The sequence below is a fragment of the Nycticebus coucang genome, chromosome 6 (assembly GCF_027406575.1).
Source record: "Nycticebus coucang isolate mNycCou1 chromosome 6, mNycCou1.pri, whole genome shotgun sequence".
Classification (NCBI taxonomy): Eukaryota; Metazoa; Chordata; class Mammalia; order Primates; family Lorisidae; genus Nycticebus; species Nycticebus coucang.
The window spans coordinates 124,748,462-124,763,847 of record NC_069785.1 but is presented as its reverse complement, the minus strand read 5'-3'; positions in this window follow the sequence as shown (position 1 = coordinate 124,763,847).

The following is a 15,386-nucleotide window of genomic DNA, read 5'->3' as shown; positions in this document are numbered from 1 at the left end:
CTATGACACTCTAGCCCATGTGTCGGAGCAAGACTCACTAAAAAAAAAAAATTTTTTTTTAATAGTCCTTGTTTTTTAGAGCAGTTTTAGGTTCACAGCAACATTGAGTGGTTTCTATATGTCTGCCTCTAAATACGCAGATTCCTTCACCATCACCATTCCTCACTAGTTGGCTCAGTGCCTGTGGCTCAGCAGCTAGGGCGCCAGCCACATACACCAAAGTTGGCCGGTTTGGGCAGCCTGGGCCTGCCAAACAACAATGACAACTACAACCAAAAAAAAAAGTAGCTGAGAGTTGTGGTGGGCGCCTGTAGTCCTAGCTACTCTGGAAGCTGAGGCAAGAAAATTGCTTAAGCCCAAGAGTTTACGGTTGTTGTGAGCTATGATGCCATTGCACTCTACTTAGGGCGACAGCTTGAGACTCTGTCTCAAAAAAAGAAAAAAAAGCAAAACAAAACGTCCCCCACTAGAGTGGTAACTTTGTTACAATTGATGAACCCACAGTGACACATCACAATCACTCCAGTGACTAGTTTCCATGACGATTCACTCTTGGTGTTGGGCATTCTGTGGGTTTGGATAAATATTCCATGACAGTATCATACAGATGATTTCACTGGCCTGAAGGTTTCCCGCTCCACCTATTCATCTCATTTTTAAAAGATGCATTATTATGGTTTTAGGCCACATGAAAGAAAATAAAATCTGATCAATAATTATTTCAAATTATCTTCTGAGGTTTGTGGCTCTTATGAAATTATTACTGCATTCCTATGTTCAGCTTTTCTCAATATTACTTTATACATGTATTTCCATATATTGACACAGTCCACACATTTTTTTTTTTTTTTTTTGGCTGGGGCTGAGTTTGAATCCACCACCTCTGGCATATGGGGCTGGTGCCCTACTCCTTTGAGCCACAGGCACCACTCTTATAAATGTCTTTTTTTTGCAGTTTTTGGCCAGGGCTGGGTTTGAACCTGCCACCTCCGGCATATGGGGCTGGTGCCGTACTCCTTTGAGCTACAGGTGCCACCCATAGTCCACACATCTTAATAGTTTCTTCCCTTTTTTTGCTTTTTTTGAGCTTTGTTGCCCTTGGTAGAGTGCTGTTGCATCATAGCTCACAGCAACCTCAAACTCTTGGGCTCAAGTGATTCTCTTGTCTCAGCCTCCCAAGTAACTGGGACTACAGGTGCCCACCCCAATGCCCAGCTATTTTTAGAGATGAGGTCTTGCTCTGGCTCAGGCTGGTCTGGAACTGGTGAGCTCAGGCAATCCACCTGCCTTGGTCTCCCAGAGTGCTGGGATTACAGGAGTGAGCCACCATGCCTTGCCACACACACATCTTAATAGTCATAGAGCAACCCATAGTGTAAACAGTTGACAGTTCATTCTAATCATTGAATCATTTGTTTGTTGTTATTTTTCTCCTATGTGATCTCCTAGCAAAGATTTGTAGGAGACTACAAATTGTGATTCTGATGTTTTTTGCAGAGATCAAATGCTACGCACATAAACTTTAATTCATGCCTCCAGCTACCTAGCAGCTTCTCAGAGTGTCCCCTCTCTCTTTTAATGTCTGTGAAGGGAAAAGACCCTGTCATATCCTGAGGGGATTCAATTACTACTGTGCAAATACAGGATCTTAGCGCTAGCTTTCAACTAGAAAGTTCTTTCTCATGTACAACACAAATCTCCTTGACTTGAATGTAAACTTTCCACCTTTTCCTCAGTGAGAACAGTTTCTCTCACCAGCATATAGTGTGTGCACATCAGGAGTATAGCCAATAATGGGGAACATTTATCTGTGCTAATAATATTCTGCAGGAGACTATCATAGGCTTTTCATGAACTCTCATCTAATCCTGAACAACCCTTTGAGATAGATGCTATTCTGATTTCTATGAGAGATGAAAAAAGATGCTTCAATCACATCCCAGCTTGAAAAAATTATTTATCGTATTCTATGTCTTCTATTTGGAATTTCAAATTACTTTCCCCAAACACCCCACTTATTAAAAATGAAGTGGTGAGAAATCATGTCACTGTTTATCTATTGCTTACTGTGGAGCCTGGGAACTTTGGATTCATTATCTTACTTAATTCTTATAATATCTCTGGGAGGCAGATATTATTTCTCATTTAATAGGTAGAAAAATTGAGTCTCAGAAAAGTGAATGTGTGTGTCCAAGGGAGAGAGGTACTTGTAGGATCCTAGCCCTGTTCTGACAAGCTATCTAAACTTGGACACTGGAGGCGGCGCCTGTGGCTCAGTCGGTAGGGCGCCGGCCCCATATGCCGAGGGTGGCGGGTTCAAACCTGGCCCCGGCTGAACTGCAACCAAAAAATAGCTGGGCGTTGTGGCGGGCGCCTGTAGTCCCAGGTACTTGGGAGGCTGAGGCAAGAGAATCGCTTAAGCCCAGGAGTTGGAGGTTGCTGTGAGCTGTGTGATGCCATGGCACTCTACCGAGGGCCATAAAGTGAGACTCTGTCTCTACAAAAAAAAAAAAAAAACAACATAAACTTGGACACTGAATGCACTTGTCCAAGGTCACATCAGAAAGAGGTAGGGTCAGATCTTGAACCCAAGTCTAACTCAAGCTCTGGGCTGTGCTTGCCGCCCTTCTTAAACACGTACACAGACACTAGCTCTCCAAGTTCCTCTCCATGCTCACGGTTGCCCTAGATGCTTTGAACAAGTCAGAGAAAACCAGAGCAACTTTCGACCCCAAGACCCTGTGTGGTGGTGGTTGGGGGTAGGGTACCTGACTGAGACCATCAGGGATAAGGCAGGCAGAGGGGTTTAGAATCTGGTTCTTACCACTTGCTCGGGACTCCTCTCTCATTTCTTGAAAATAACAGAATGGGAAACTTTGGTTTTCTCTAGGCCTTAGCGCCATCTTTCTAGAAACCTCCACGCCATGAGAACCAAGTGGAGGAAGAAGCGAATGAGCAGGCTGAAGCGCAAAAGGAGAAAGATGAGGCAGAGGTCCAAGTAAACCGCCTGGTTGTGCACTCGTGAAGGCCACAAGAGAAGGAACATGGAACGCCAAGAGGCTAAGGAGGCTAGTACAAGCTGCTGGACTGCACACTACTGTCTAGAACTTGCTCTCACAGGATCTAAGACTTCATCGCCATCCAATCACCAAGACCACCCCTAAGAGACCCACCTTGTTCACACCAAAACAGTCCTATTGGTCCCTTGCCCTGGACCTGACATCCTGGACTCGTTCTGTTCTCGCTTGCGGCTGAGTGTAACCAGTATACAATAAATCATACATTCTGCTGTTTCAGCTGATGAAGCAAAAAAAAAAAAAAAAAAAAAAGAGAATAACAGAATAGGCCAGGTGCAGTGGCTCATGCCTGTAATCCCAGCGCTCTGGGAGGCCAAGGCAGGTGGATTGCCTGAGCTGACAGGTTCAAGATGAGCCTGAGAAAGAGTGAGACGCCGCCTCTAATAATAGCCAGGCATTTCAGGAGGCGCCTGTAGTCCCAGCTACTTGGGAGGCTGAGTGAGGCAAGAAAATCACTTGAGCCCAAGAGTTTGAGGTTGCTGTGAGCTGTGATAGCATAGCACTCTAATAAGAGTGACAAAGTGAGACTCTGTCTCAAATAATAATAATAATGATAATAACAAATAAAAATAAAAACAGCAGGGTGCTATAGCAGGTGCCTGTAGTGCCACGGCACTCTACCAAAGGTAACAAAGTGAGACTCTGTTTCAAAAAAAGAAAAGAAAAAAACTAGCCAGGCATGGTGGCACACACACTCCTGTGGTCCCAGCTACTTGGGAGGCTGAGGCAAGAGAATCGCTTAAGCCCAGGAGTTTGAGGTTGCTATGAGCTGTGATGCCACGGCACTCTACCTAAGGCAAGAGAGTGAGATTCTTTCACGGGGGTTGCGGGGGGTGGGGCGAAGAAAATAACAGAATGGAACATGTACAAGGGCTGTTAGCAGCAACTAAGGACACAGCCTAAGAAGCATCCCTCAGGAGGGAGTGGGTTTGCAGAGTTTGCACCTTTCCCAGTCCCATGCGTGAGGATGGCACGGGATCTTGGCTTTGGTGTTTGTAAGGCCTGATCTTGACAGCTAGGTTCTGCAGTTTGCTGGCTGTTGTGTGAAGTCGGGCCAGTGAAGAAGAAGAGGTAGCCCCGTCCCCACACTGGTGAGTCTCTCCCTCCTCATGTTAAAGAGGCGATGTTAACGCCTACTCTAATGGCCTACGATGGGGACTAAACGTGATGGAGTGTACAGTTAGCACTGCGCCTACACCAAGTAGGGTTCAGTAAAACTTCTTTCTCTTGCCTCCCTTTGCTGTCTTTACTATCTTGTAGGTCCCGGAGCAAGTTTGGAGTCTTGCTTTATGACACTCCTGGGTCACCTTGCTGCTTCCTGCTACAAGACCCTCAGACCTCCAGCCCTAATTCTGTTGCCCTGACTCTTGGCTCGCTCCAGAATGGGCAGGAAACCTAAGAGCCAAACCTTAGCCTCCAGCCTCAGGGCCAGAGCCTGTCCTCTCGCCCAGACCCTCCTCCTTGTCTTTCCTGTGACTTCGTCCACATCTGGGATGTGAGCAGGTCAAAGGACACCCTGTAGGACTCCTCAATCAGGAATCGCTTCGGGGTCTAGAACTCTGGACATTGCAACATAGGCAAAACTGTGTGCATTCGCATTTTTCTGGAAGTCCTTAGGGATCCCTGATCTCTCTGGACAGATTTGAGGAGGGAGAGGGACTCTGTGGGGTTTCTTCTGCATGGAGTAAAATTCCCATAGAATTTAGATAGCAACTTGCAAGGTCAGGAGGAAAAGGGTAGTCCTATGTACAAAAGGGAGAGAACCAGAGATGAAAGGCCCATCTTTTCCCTGAGGGGGGAATTCCTGGAGGAAGGCAGATGTTTTGCTCAGATTCTAGTAGTCTGTTCATATTCCGCTCTCTCCCTTATTCATTCAATTCATCAACCAGCATTTATCGTATACCTATTGTGCACCTGATTTTGTACTTAGTATATTGGACATGCAAACATCACACCTGTGTTCATTAAAGTGTGGTTCAGAGGCCAGGCATGGTGGCTCATGCTTATAATCCTAGCATTCTGGGAGGCCAAGGTGGGAGGATTGCTTGAGCTCAGGAGTTCAAGACCAGCCTGAGCAAGGACAAGACCCCATCTCTACCAAAAATCGAAATATTAGGGCGGTGCCTATGGCTCAAAGGAGTAGGCACCAGCCCCATATACTGAAAGGTGGCGGGTTTAAATTCAGCCCCTGGCAAAAAAAAAAGAAAGAAAGATTAGCCGTTATGGCAGGCACCAGTAGTCCCAGCTACTCAGGAGGCTGAGGCTAGAGGATCACTTGAACCTAGGAGTTTAAGGTTGCTGTGAGGCCACGACACTTTCTCTACCTAGTGTGAAAGGGCAAGACTCTGTCTCCAAAAAAAAAAAAAAAGTGTGCTTGTTAAAAATACAGGTTTCTGGATCACTGTTGAGAGTATTGCCTGGGACTTTGCATTTTAAATAGGCCTCATGGGCTCATTAAGTTAGACTGGGAGACATTGCTAGAGACTGGCAATTACCCTTAGACATGCCCTTGACATTGAGATGTAGCAAAGTGCCCTCCTTGTGGCCAGGAACGTGCTCCTGCCCTTTTAGTAGCAGGTGGTAACCCTCTCCCTTCCTCTGGCCTGGGGCACCCTGGCCTCTCATGTGCCTGGCCCTGTGAGGCTGGGGTTGCTGTGCTGTCCACTATAGCTGCTCTGGGCAGAGAGGCCATCCTGGGTTGTGCTTGCTCGCTCCTGACTGGGCAAAGATCTGAGAGCACCAATTAATGTTAATGAGGTTCCCTCTCTGCCTGGGCCTGTATAGAGGCTCTGCTAATTAACACTTCTATGGCCCCTTAGGTCCCTAGAATGAGAGGTTTCGGGAGATCTGCAGGAACCCAGTGGTTTCATCCAAAAGGAATCTTTCTAGCATAGTAAGCACAAGGAGACTGACGCTTGAAATTAGTGCCGTCTTGGGAAATGGAACCTAAAACAATAGCTGAGGTTTCTTGAGTGCTTACTCCATAGCAGGCACTGGCCCAGATGCTTTAAATGCAGCCTCGCACTTCATACCACTGGCGCTACAGGGGATAACACTGTATTTCCCTCCTTCTACAGAGGGCGAGGGGTTTGCTGCAAGGTCAGGTAGGGAGTGTGGCAGAACTAGGACCACACCCAGGCCATGTGATTCCAAAGTCTGAGTTCCTGCTCCTGCTTTTCAGAGCATTCTGTACCCACATAGGCCTGAGTCCCCACCTTGCCTTGGACTCTTGCCAGGGCCAGGTATTCCCTCCATGTTGGGTACTGCAGAGTTGCTGGCGGCAGGAGACATCCACACTGCTGCAGCCCCTGGCTCCCTCTCCCAGCTGCACCTTTGAACCTGATGGTGGACTTCCTGTGCCTGGGGAGGATGAGGCAATGGGGAGCTAGGCACAGCAGGGACAGGTCCCTTCCCTCTCTGGGGTCAGCAGCCTCTGGGGTAACCTGCATCCCACATCCTCCAGGACACTGTGGGCCTCCTCTAGTGGGACTCTTCCTACCCCTGAGGAGGGAGTGGAGAGCTGGTAAAGGGGTGGGCAAAGCTGGAAGGGATACTACAGACACATGGCTGGGGTCTTGCTCCCAGGAGTCTGTCTCCAGCACGACTGTGGCAAGGTTGAGCAAACTTCAGATTGCTCAAAGTGGTAGGCCCCTGGTCATTTGATGGTATCAGTCAGACTCCCCACAAACTTCTGGCTTTCTTAAAAATGGGCAAATGTCATAGCTCCAAAATGGGTAGTATAGCAAGGGCTGGGGAATGGGCCAGCCCTAAGTCTGAATTGTGGCTGTCATGTTCTAGCTGCGTGGCCTTGGGCAAGTGACTTAAATAAAGCTGTAAGTTTTAAAGCCTCAGTTCCTTATCACAAAATGGGTATAATGATTCCTATCTGGTTGTTGTGGGAATTAAATAAAGTATCGTATTCAATGCCCAGGGCTGCTTACCCTACGCGTCTATCTGGTGGGGGCTGGAGTTCTGCTGCTGGCAGAGGCGCTGGGCAGAGGGAAAAGGCCACCCAGAGACGGAGGCCTTGCTGCACAGTGAAGGGTGTCTAATCCTTGTTCTACAAGTGGTAGCAGTTTTTCCACATGTGCTTCAGCCACTGGCATTGGAGCCTCAAATTTATTAATTTTAGACAATGGAAGTAGACTTGGGGTGACACTTTGGGACTCCAAGGAGAGGGCAGGGAAATCCAGCAGGGATTCAGGTATCTCTGGCGTTCTGTTTTCTCAGTTCCCTTCCTCCTCTCCCCTTTCCCAGCCTGCCACCAGCTCTCTCCCTCCCGCCCTCCACATCTGGATTTAACTAGAGAACAACGGCTTTCTGTGAATGCCCCACCTTCCTCTGGTCCTCACTGGAGTGTAAGTCGGGGAGAATGGGTTGGGAAAGTTTTGAGCTCTCTTTTCCCAAACCCATAGGGTTGACTTAAGCCTGCACCCCCTTCCCACCCCCATCACCCTGACCCTCAGTGTTCTCCATTGCTCAGGCTCCACCAGGGAGCCTGGAGCCCTAGTTCAGAGCTGGGCTCCATTCCAGGAGTCAGGGAGCAGACTACAGTTCTCCCTTCTCCACCCCAGTCCCAGGCCAGAGAGCCCAGCCACTCACTCCTCTCTGCTAGAGAGCAGCCCTGCTGGGCTCCCACAGGCCAAGCAATAAATTGGAATGTGGCAGTCACAGTCAAGGCAGCTGTAACTCTCATTAAAGTGACATCAACCCCACTGCAGGAGGATGCTGTAAATCCAGGGAAAGGGGGCATTCATCCAGGGAGAACTGCAGAAGCAAAGAAAAAGCCCATAAATAGAGGCGACGTGGTGTCTGGAACTAATGGTGGGGCCCTGCCCAAGACTGTGCTGAACAGGGGTGGGGCCAGGAGTGAGCTAGAGGCCCAAGGAGGAGTGGGGTCCTGAGCCAGGCCCCGAGCCTGGTGAGGCACAGAGGCACAGCCTACGCCCCTCCCTCCAGTGCCGCCTCCTCTGCCCTTTCTGCGCATCCTCTTGGCCTGAGGCTGGCACTTAGGAGCAGGGTTGGCTTGTGTCCCTGGGGGAATGGTTGGGGGTGCGTCACCACTCACAGGCTTTCCCAGGGACAAGAGGAGCTGTTGCTTTGGTCATTAGGATTTTGTCAGTTCTCAGGGGAGAAATCAGCTGTGGGGCAAACTCTGGGCTCACAGCTGGTCACTTGGATTCAAACCCTGACTCTGTTACTTGCTTCCAGCTGTGGACCTTGGGAGAGCATCTTCATCAGTGGGAATCTTAGTTTTCCACCAACAGAAGAATGGCAAGATCAACTCCCCCACACAGGCTTGATGTGAGAATCCAGGTAGACAAACACGGGACAGGTCTGACCTTCTGTACGTCCTGTTTGTTGATTGACTAAAGGAATCAATAAACCACTGCAATCTCAGACGGTGGAAATTTCTTTCAGATCACTTTTCTTCTGCCAGAGTCTGGGTTTAGCCACTCATTTGCTAAGAGGCCCTGGGAAAAGCAACTTAACTTTCCAGGACTTTGGTGGGGTTTTTTTTTGTTTGTTTTTTTCCACTGAAGCTGTTGTAGGAGCCTGCCTCTAGGGTGGATGGTCCTGTGCATGGAAGAGGTGCCATTCCTTTGCTTGGGGATCTATGAAGTCACCCAAGTCTCCAGTCTCTATGAACTCCAGGAAGGTTACATTCTAGAACTTTTCCCTGGGGCCCTTCTGTACTCCCTCCTCGACTTTGGTCCCTGTGCTGGGAAGCTTCCTCACCTTTGTTCTCTGGCCCTAGTGACAGTGGTGGGAATGGCTGGTCTGTTCTGAGGGAGGGTCAAGGTCTTCCCTGCTCTTCTGAGGTGTGGATGAAGGAGATGGGGGCTGGAGAATTCCTGCTGTAGTCCTCCCAGTCCTCCAATCTCAGTGTATGTGAGAGTGGCCTGGGGCTTATTAAATTACAGATTGCTGAGCCCCACGCCTAGAGTTATATTTCAGTAGGACTGACATAGCCTGAGAATCTGCATTTCTAACAAATTTGCATGTTGTGCTGATATTACTGGGTCTGGGCCACATTGTGAGAACCACTTCCCTAGAGTGATCTTGCCAGAATTCTGGCTTCCTTTCCTCCATTACTGCACACACACAGCTGAAGCAAATTGGCTCAGGCAAACTCCAGGATGCCGGAGTGTAGACTTCTAAGTCAACTGGGCTCTCAGGGGCCATTATTCACAGCTGTGCAAAGAGCTGCTGGGTGGGGGTGGAGGCCCAGTAAAGCAGGGATTCTTGGGGGTGGGGTACAGACGTCTGTGCATCTAACAAGCTCCCTGGGTGATTCTCCTGCACAGCTCTGTTTGATAACCACCGACATAGAGGGTAGTGGAAATTCAGTCTCCTTTGAGGGTTTCTCCTCACTCCTCCCCACCAAAAAGGCGTAGAGAAAAAGGGAGTGAGGAGGGGAAAAGCAGGAATTAAAGTGGGTGAAATGATCTCTAGGCCAAAGAATGAGGCATGATCGATAGAAAAGAAAAGCAATAAAACCAGGCTTTGTAAACACCCAGGGATGATGCTGGGGTCCGGGAAGGAAACGTGGTTTTTGTCTGCGAAGGGCCAGTAGGAGACGTGCACTGGTAAAGGCAGCAGCTGATTTAAAGGGTGTTTCTGGGCATACTCGCTGCCCACGAGGGGAGGCTGATGGTGGGTCAGCGTGTCAGTGGAGGTTTCCTGAGAAGCACAGGCAGAGGCACAAGGCGGCCGAGAGGGTGCACCCCTGGGACACGGTCAGCCAAAAAAGTAGGCGCTCAAAGGAAACTCCAGCGCCCTGGCTTCCCGATCTCCTGTCCTGGTGCCACGACACTTCCTCCCACCTCTTAGAAAAGCCAGGCTTGAGTCCAAATCCCCCTCAAAGGACAGCTTCCCTGGGCTCAGGCCCCAGCTGCCTGCACACCCCACCCACTGTCATCTGTAAATGGTAGCTTTCTGGCCAGCCCTGGGAGCAGAGCATCCCAATGCCTTCTGGGTGGGCCACAGCTATGGTGACCTATTTTCCTCACCTCACAAAAGGACACACAGCCTAACAGAAAGGAGTGAAATTATGGGAGCATAAGAAAGAGGAACTGGAATGAGGACTGACTTAGACCCTGTGTATCACCATGGACTATCAATGCCATGGGCTTCAGTGCACTTCCCAGTTTGGGGTCTTGGCATTTTGTCATCCACACAACCCCATAAGGAAGGCATAGACATTATTAGATTCTATTTAAAAATAGGAAAGCTATGGCCAGGCGCAGTGGAGGCCAAGGTGAGTGGATTGCTGACGTTCACAAATTCGAGACCAGCCTGAGCAAAAGAGAGACCCTGTCTCTACTAAAAATGGAAAAACCAAGGCAAGAGGATCACTTGAGCCCAAGAGTTGGACGTTGCTGTGAGCTATGATGCCACAGCACTCTACCCAGGGCAAAAGCTTGAGACTGTTTCAAAAATAAATAAATAAATAAATAAAGTAAATAAAAATAAAAATAGGAAAACTACGGTAAAAGAAATTAGAAGGTTTGTTCAAATCCTGGACAAGTATGGTGGCTCACGCCTATAATTCTAGCATTCTGGGAGGCCAAGGCCAGTGGATCACTTAAGGTCTAGAGTTCAAGACCAGCCTGAGCAAGAGCAAGACCCCATCTCTACTAAAAATAGAAAAACTAGCCGGGCATTGTGGTAGGCACCTGTAGGTTCAGCTACTCAGGAGGATTAGGCAAGAAGGTTGCTAGAGCCCAAGAGTTTGAGGTTGCTGTGAGGGAGGCTGATGTCACTGCACTGTAGCCTGGGCAACAGAGTGAGATTCTGTCTGGAAAAAAAAAAAAAAAGAAAGAAAAGAAAAGAAGAGGAAGTAGAAGATTTGTCCAAATCCCACAGCTAAGGAAGAGTTTGGGCCCAAATAGGAGCTTCAGTCTTCTCATTCCCTGCCCGCCTCTCTTTTCAACTAAATTTACCTCACTTGGAGGCAGTGCCTTTGGCTCAGTGAGTAGGGCGCTGGCCCCATATACTGAGGGTAGCGGGTTCAAACCCAGCCCCCGGCCAAACTGCAACAGAAAAATAGCCGGGCGTTGTGGCAGGCGCCTGTAGTCCCAGCTACTCGGGAGGCTGAGGCAAGAGAATCGCCTAAGCCCAAGAGCTGGAGGTTGCCGTGAGCTGTGATGCCACCGCACTCTACTGAGGGCGATAAAGTGAGAGTCTGTCTCTACAGAAAAAGAAAATGAATAAAATAAAAATAAATAAATTTACCTCACTTATTTAAACTGGTATCAGGTTTGGGGTCTGGGGAGAGACAAGAGGTTATGGTGAGTACCTCGGAGCATGGCCCAGAGTGTTTTTCAGGGCTCACTGCCCCAGCTGCCCTGGGTGTTGGCTGAGAAGACCACAGCTCTGTGCCTCTGAAATTGACCTCAGCTCAAGGGAGATGCATTGCCCAGGGTAATGCCCCCTCTTGAGGTAAGAGGGACAGCTTGTATCCAGTGAAAGGCTGGTGAGGGCTGCAAAGTCCTGGCTCCTTTGTGGGATGTCTCTGCAGGGCCACCTAGTCCCTAGAGCCCTTCGGGTTGGCTGAGGCCTATGTCCAATGTCCAATGTCTTCTTCAACCCAAGCCTGTTCCCTGTATTTCCTGCACAGGGGCTCAACCCTAAAGCACCCCACTAAACTCATATATAGCTCTCAGAGTCTTTTTGCAAGGAATCTGGCTTAAGATAAAAGGAAAAGAGCTAACATCAGTGGGAGGCTTTTTCCCCCAGATGGTCTTGTTTAATACAACACATCGGTGAACTAAACATTTTTGCTATTTTATCATTGAGGAAAGGTTGAAGAAGTTGTCAAGAGTAAATAGTATCGGCAAGGCTGGGACTCAGGTCCAGGCTCACCCTGACAGCACGTGCTCTGACCACTCTTCACTGTAGGCAGCACGAGGAGCCCCAGCCCTGACCTGTGGGGTCCACAGTGGAAAAGAGCTCGCCCGCCAAGGACTCGCCTGTGGGGTGCAAGTAGCGAGGCAGACAACCTCAAGAGGGGTGTTCACATCTGGGTGCAAACAGGGGAAGCGAGGAGGCGGAGGCAGCAGTAGTGAAGAAAGCCCTCAGGGTGACCACAGGTCTCAGAGCTGGAGCCACAAACACCAGCAGCCCTTGCCAGAGGCAGCCACTGTGGCAAATCCAAACCCTCTCTCACCAGGCCCCGTGCAGTGGTGACCGCTGGCGCTGAGTCTGCCCTGGGGACACAAAGAGGAGTCACCTGTGCCCAAGCTGGTTGGCAAGACCCAGGCCTCATCCTGTTCCAGTCAGGAATGAGGAAGCCCCAGACTTCTGTGGCTCTATCATGCTCCATTTCGTCCCCTAACTGCTGAGGACTGGCTCTGCTTGGGCTCTGAGGATGATCTGTTTGTGTTTAGAATGAGTTCAAGGTCAGCAGCCACAAGCCTGCCTGTAGCTTTCCCTGTAGGCCCCAGCCCCATGGCACTTTGGAGGTAACAACAAGGAAGAAGACTCTTCCTCAACTTTCATCTCTGGGGGCCCTGGCCCAGTGCGACCCTTGATGTCTCCAACTACAGAGGGAAGCCTAGGACTAGAACCCCCCCTCCCCCACGCGGGCCAGTGCCCCTGGACTCACAGCTGGGGAAGAGCAGCAGGTTTGGAGACAGAACTGCCTTGGTTTGGAGGGACTTTCTTAGCACTTACTGGCAGCCCTGTCAATCTTTGGCAATGAGTTTTGGAAAGTGGCTCACTCAGACTTCTGCCACCTGGAGATTCGGAATACACACTTACAGTTCACGTAAGTAGAAACAAAAATAACCCTGCCTTTGATTTGGCGCCTGTAGCTCAGTGGCTAAGGGTGCCAGCCGTACACCAGAGCTGGAGGGTTCGAATCGAGCCCCAGCCTTCCAAGCAACAATGACAACCACCACCACAACAACAAAATAGCCAGGTGTTGTGGCAAGCACCTGTAGTCCCAGCTACTTGGGAGGTTGAGGCAAGAGAATCGCTTAAGCCCAAGAGTTGGAGATTGCTATGAGCTGTGATGGCACTCTACCCAGGGAAACATAGTGATACTCTGTCTCAAAAAAAAAATAATAGGGTGGTCCTGTGGCTCAAAGGAGTAAGGCACCAGCCCCATATGCCGGAGGTGGTGGGTTCAAACACAGCCCCAGCCAAAAACTGCAATAATAATAATAATAAAAAATAATAATAACCCTGTTATCTCCCCATAGTAAGCTGGCCCTTCCACTGGTAACACTGTAACCTTCTGAAACTGTTACCTTCCCTGAGAAAGTGAGACTCCTGAATAGGAGGCTGATGTGTGGCTGAACTCCAACCAAAAAATAGCCGGGCGTTGTGGCGGGCGCCTGTCGTCCCAGCTACTTGGGAGGCTGAGGCAAGAGAATCGCTTAAGCCCAGGAGTTGGAGGTTGCTGTGAGCTGTGTGATGCCATGGCACTCTACCGAGGGCCATAAAGTGAGACTCTGTCTCTACAAAAAAAAAAAAGAAGTAACATTTGCTGAGTGCACCCTAACCAATTAGAAACCTCGGATGGCGCCTGTGGCTCAGTGAGTAGGGTGCCGGCCCCATATGCCGAGGGTGGCGGGTTCAAACTCAGCCCTGGCCAAACTGCAACAACAACAACAACAAAAAAATAGCCTGGGGTTGTGATGGGCACCTGTAGTCCCAGCTGCTTGGGAGGCTGAGGCAAGAGAATTGCATAAGCCCAAGAGTTAGAGGTTGCTGTGAGCCGTGTAACCTCATGGCACTCTACCTGAGGGCAGTACAGTGAGACTCTGTCTCTACAAAAAAAAAAAAAATTAATAAAATAATAATAATAAATAGAAACCTCTCATTCCTTAACCTGCTCCGCCACGGTGTGCAGAAACCTCTTTATCTGGGGTGCATATGTTGAAGCAGCAACCTGGGGCAGGAGCTGGGGCTCCGGGTTTGCGTATCAGCTGGGCTGGCCCTTGTCACGTAGGAAGGGCGAGCAACAAGATTCTTTTGAGCTGGGCCTTGATATCCTCATCTGGTGGGAAATCTTTCAGCCCCTGGAGGAAGTGTGTTTGTGACTGCTGTCTTTTTCCTTTTTTTTCAAAAAATCTTTGTGAGGAAAACCCTGCAGTTTCACTTGTTTTCTGTGAGCTGCTTTGTTAGTTGAGGTGCTTCCGTGCTGAGCGACACACACGAATATTTTCCTCCTTGGCAAAAACATTAATTATCCCACCTGGCAACCTTTCTCAGGCATTTTTCTTTACCACCTCCTAAGCTGTTGGGCACCAAGCAATTTTTGTGTTTTCCCCGTCATCTCGGCAAGCTGACTGTGATGTCTAAGTATAGGACTGCCCCTGCCCCCCAATTGGGTACAGACCCCCAGCACCCAGCACTCACGGGACACTCAACACAGCTGCTGTCCCAGCACTTCTCATCTGTTGTGGGAATCATCTGTTTACGTCTCTTGTCGCCACCTGTGAGACTGTGAACATACTTGCAACTGTATTCCCAACACCCAGGATGGTGCTGAGACATAGTCATGGTTCTACAAGTATTTGCTGCATAAGCAGGTGAATGAATGAAAATGAATGAATGAAGAACGTGCAGGAGGAGCCAGCCTCCCTTCAGTGGCCCCAGCCTCCAGCTCCTGCCGATTCACGTAAGAAGCAGTTATATGCTGGGCGCGGTGGCTCATGCCTGTAATCCTAGCACTCTGGGAGGCTGAAGCAGGTGGATCGTTTGAGCCCACAAGTTCAAGACCAGCCTGAGCAAGAGCAAGAGAAAGTCCTCCTCTCTAAAAAAAAAAAAAAAAAAGAAAAAAATAGCCGGGTGTTGTGGCAGGTGCCTGTAGCCCCAGCTACTCCGGAGGCTGAGGCGAGAGAGACAAGAGGTCCACTTAAGCCCAGGAGTTTGAGGTTGCTGTGAGCTATGATGCTATAGCACTTTACAGAGGGTGACAAAGTGAGACTCTGCTGCAAAAACAAAAGGAAAAAAGAAGCAGTTGTAAGTACAATTTGGGTCCTTTGCTGTCCCTGGCACTTGGTACGTGCTATCCTCTGTCCCCATCTGCAGGCACTCTTAGCTGCCAGCCAGCAGGTGCCTTAATTGGGAGGTCAGTTTCCTTTCCCCCAGTCTCCCCTTGGCTGACAGTAAGATGGGACAGAAGGAAGAATTCAGAACGCTGGAGACTGGAAATGGGGGAGGCACCAGGGAACAAGTGCAGAGCTTGAAAGCACCTTGTTATTTATTAAAACCGACTCTTCCTTCCCTCCCGGTTCAAAGACAAGGACAGTGAGGTTCAGAGAGCTGAATGTCTGATTCATGGTCACCTAGGTG